This window comes from Sorghum bicolor, chromosome 3, assembly GCF_000003195.3.
Source record: "Sorghum bicolor cultivar BTx623 chromosome 3, Sorghum_bicolor_NCBIv3, whole genome shotgun sequence".
NCBI lineage: Eukaryota > Viridiplantae > Streptophyta > Magnoliopsida > Poales > Poaceae > Sorghum > Sorghum bicolor.
In genome coordinates this window covers 13133737-13138534 of record NC_012872.2, presented here as the reverse complement: position 1 = coordinate 13138534, position 4798 = coordinate 13133737, and the positions used below count along the sequence as shown (strand labels likewise).

General features: G+C 34.8%; 1 long non-coding RNA gene across 1 annotated transcript; it reads right to left on the bottom strand.

Annotated features, from left to right (window-relative positions):
• Positions 531 to 3781, bottom strand: LOC110434227. Its single transcript, XR_002451710.1, has 4 exons — positions 3157 to 3781; positions 2431 to 2854; positions 2212 to 2342; positions 531 to 653 (listed from the first exon to the last, which is right to left on the bottom strand). It is a non-coding gene; the product is annotated as an uncharacterized LOC110434227 (long non-coding RNA).

The following is a 4798-nucleotide window of genomic DNA, read 5'->3' as shown; positions in this document are numbered from 1 at the left end:
AGCAGTACAAACAACACATGTTTTTTGACACTAGGCAGAGAATTCTAAACTAAATCATTGTCCTGTCCATTTTCTCACCATATTTTTGGTTGTTCTAACCTTTTTATAGCAGGCAACAATGCTAGTGAAGTTTAAACATCTTATCTGTCATGGCTCTTTCTCATCTTATGGTGAACAGACAATAAAAAAACAAAAATATATGTAGGCTATGTTTCTGTAGACTCTTAAGTCGTGAGTGTGGCATTTTATATGACAAATCTCATCACTAATTGGTCATAAGCATTTTATTGAACATCTTGGAAGCAAAAAAGGCCACAGAAGTGGCAATGCCTATTATGTATGCTAACCGATGACCCTATCTAAAAGAAAAAAAAGGGTGAAAGGCTAGTAACATCTCAATACAGTATGCAAATGATGAAACCACAATAATAAAGTATGAACTATATATAGTATAAGTGATACATCTAGACTCCTTTCGTTTGTATTGCCAACACATGACAACATGATACACTAAAACAAATTTGTCTAAATTTACTAAGAATGGCATCAGTTAGGGACATGAATTAACTAATGAGTATTAAATATAATACCATCCATCCGAGAATGAGTTATTTGCAGAATGATGGTTGCATGGCAAGGTACACAAAGGGGCCCTGCATTGAATTGATCATAACAATAATCTAATATTAGTAAAAAAGAAAACATATGTTAGTAAGAAGTTTTGGAATCTACATTAGAAGAAACTAGATCTCTAAAATTTACATACTTATAAGTTGTGGGGCCTTAGGAGAATGTATAACTAAATCTAAATAACTTAGGAAAAGATTTTGATAACAAGTGGAAGGTTAGTAAAAGACTAAAAAAGGTACAATGAGAATTACAGACTATATGTGAGGAATAAATATAATTTATTTATAAGCTATGCAAAAATAAGATTAACTGAGATTATAATTATACATGCTGAGTTGTAGCATTTATGACATATAATTGATTGTTGTACCAACTATGTACTATTAATTTATAACTCAGATCACTGGAAATCCAAAGCTGATTATAGGTTCAGATACAATCTAGCGCGAGTGTGTTATATAGAGGACATGCAGCCCATAGCAACTATAACCAAAATATCTAGTAGAACTTGAAAAGAAGATTTTATACTGACTTTTAGATTTCTTCAATATAGACTAAGAAAATCATAGGCATGGACCGTATCTCACAAAAGTATTCTTCACCAATCATAAGCATGCACAAAAACTCAGAAACTTGGAACCGCAATCATAAACACTCAACACATCTTAGATAGGAGATAGGAGGAGAGGCCAGCTCAGGAATAAATTGCAGGGTAGAGGACGTCTAAGAACAGTCATAGAAAAAAAACATATCTTAAGAATCTAAATTATCAAGAGCTATCTTAAGAACAGTCATAGAAAAAAGTAGCAATCATAAAACATAAGGGTCTGTTTGGTAGTAAGAACAGCACTAGAAAACTATAAGTACCCAGTCCCTCGTAAGAATAAGATCACATTTTCATCAAGAAACAAAATTTACTAACAAAAAAATCAAATAAATATCCAGTATTAACATGGAATTTCTTCATTAGCACAACAAACAATTAGTTATCAATATTGTTGAAAACAGAAAACATAAAAAAGTATGACAAATAGTGGCCTCAGAACCAGTCCTCTATGTTCATATGATCTTGTTCTTGGAGCTTAAGGGTCATCAAGGTGAAAACGAGTGGGCGAGAAAGAGATGGGTGAACACGAGGGGTTGACCGGCGCGAATCTTGGAGAAGCTGCAGCCAGAGGATAAGGCATGCGCGTGCATGCCGTTCTAGAAAAACCGGATTGTTATCTAAATGGACAATACCGCGACTGGTCTATTTTGTAGTAAGAACAACACTACAAAACTGGAAGTACCCAGTCCCTCACAAGAACAAGATCACTTTTCATCACTAAATTGGGAATTTTTCATCACTGGCCACTTTACCTGATGAAGAAAAAAATTTAAACAAAAAGATCAAATAAATTTAAATGCCATAATTAGCAAAGAAATAACTGTAGACTATGACTATGCATATTTATAGATTTTGGGAGGAAAGCATATTAGATATTTGAAAGACATTCAGATCTAGAGACTATGACTATGCCATATTCATATGCTTATAGCCCTTCTCAATATGTAAGAACTAAGCAAACAGTAAAAGATCACCGGAAGCAGTGCAAACATGGATGGTCTGATTTTAGGCACAATTCTGATCTTTCAAATGGCAAATGGCAGATAGTATCTCCCACAGAAGGATTTTCAAGGCAGACAGAACATGGATCTTCAATGCTATTGGACTGCCAGAAACAGGAAATCATGGAAAAGTAGTTAGGATTTTTCAGTCAAAGAGGGAAGAAAAAAAACTTATACTAGTTTGGAAGGTACCTGAACTACTGAATGCGGCAAATTATTGATCTGGCTTTTCTGAAGCACCAGTGTGCTGATGGTTATTTTCATCCAGTTAAAGCAGTGTGTCATAGTCATGTCTGCAACAAGACAAGTGTTCCTTTAGGATGTTTAAAATTTTAGTCTTTTTTAAAGGTGGGGGTGTCGAAGGGAGAATTGCTATAGTAGCATAAATGCAGATAAAACAAAACACCCAATACAAGATTTTAAATAGATGAATAGGCAAAAGATAAAATCAATTTTTAATATCTTTCCTTCAGAAAAGGATGATATGCACACGAAGAATGTCATTGATGATACATATGTAAAGCTTTTATTTCAAGCTAAATAATGCATTGAACATGTAGACTGTTTCCAATTCTCAAGCTAATCAAGCAACTTGAAGGCCAGTGGAAGCAGCTCCCTGAAAGTAGCAAAATAGAAGTTGTTAATAATATTCTATCTAAGGTACCAAAAAAACTGCTAACTCAATGAATACTATCATCACAACTGAGTACAGAGATCAGCTGAGATTAGATTATGTTTGTTCTACTAGTTCAGATAGACTAAAGATGTTTCTTCTACAGGTTTTTATTGACATCATAAGTGACTGCACATTTGAATATCCTAACAGAAATTGAATCAATGTGATTACTACAATTATGGCTAGAGATTAGTGATAATTTTTTATCTTTGGCAAAACTAAGAACATAGTACTGTGCTTACATTCATAAGCCTTGTTCTGGAACTCTATGGCTTGAGCAACTGTATAGACAATGTAAAAAGTTCAGAGGTTCTACAAAGAAATTGTAGGAGCATTTACATGTACGGAAATCAGTGCTTAAATCAAGAAAAATAGTAAACACTACATGATCTGTTAAGCACAAATGATTTTGGAGACAACCTAATACTGAAGACTTCAAAGGCCAAAAAAAAATACCTGGTAAAAGCTGTCAGACTGCAAGGCCATAATATTTGTAGGATATAGATTGCAATTAATTTATCAATCTGAAACAAAATTTCAGAAATACTAAAATGCATGCTAAAGAAAGTTAAACTATGTACCTATCACCTTGCGCTTGGTATGATGGTGTCATAATTGCTTGCCAAAAGAGAAAAGAGCATAACTAAGCGCCTATACGTTCGTCAAATTAAAGTTCAATGCTTTCCACTAGACAGAACACCAATATTATGTTACCAAAAGAAAAAATAATTGCAAAAACCATCACCAGAATAATGAAACCATTTTGGCATTGTCCTGAATCGATCACTACGTTTTTTTAAATAAAATGATCATTATGTATTCTAACACTAACAGGTTTATAAAACTTCAATTCAAGCGGCAACAAGATCCAAAAAAATTCCCAATTTTAATACAAGAAAGGATCCGTATGAAAATACTAAAATTGAAATTAGGATGCTCTTAATTTGGATACAATTATATCACAGAAAATACTGATTGTAAAAAAGCAACAACAGACACATAGTATATTGAACCACTGGAAAAATAAAACAAATCTTCCTGTTTATATTAGCGAAATCACAGACTCTAAGAAATATATAGATTATCTATTGACCGCAAAAAGGTTTAATTTTGTCGAAAAATAATCCTATAATATATGGTTTTATATTGAAAAAGTCATAGTACAAAATAATAATTTGAACTGAAGAAATCTCATGTTACAAGTACTTGTAAGAGCATGTAGATGCAGGAAAGTATACCTATCTATCACAACAAACCTATGGCTACAAGATTAGGAACTGACGAAAAAGAACTAAAGCAAGTAGATCTAAGACTAACAGGGTTATAAAAATGAAAGCAACACACAGATCCAAAAGGATTCAGAAATTTCAAACATACAACAACAAAGTTTACCTTTAAAATTGAAAGTACGAGGCACATTTGGTTGCGACGAACTGTCGATGTCCCTGACAACCGCTTGTTTATGAAAGTTTAGGGTTGTTCAGACCGACAACATCTTCAGGCGGTGGAGAGAGAGAGAGAGAGAGAACGGGCGGCGAATAGCAGCTGCAGGCAGCAGTCCGTGGAGAGGGGAGCGACGGCGGCGGCAAGGTAGGGGAGAGAGAGAAGCGGAGAGCAGTTCAAGCGGCGGCGCCGACGTCGTGAGAGAGAGAGAGCAGACATGGAGAGAGGCGTTGAAGAGAGATTGGGGAAAGAGAAAGGTACGGTGTTCTCATCAGGTTTACAAGGAAGCAAACATAAGAATCCATGGAATCAGAATGCAATTGAAGTCAGGAATGGAATGACTCAAAAAGGGAAGTAAGGAATCCAGCAGCAGTTCGGAAAAGAGATGGGTGAAGGCGTGTGTTGACTGGCGAGAATCTTAAAGGAGTTTAAGCCGGAGGA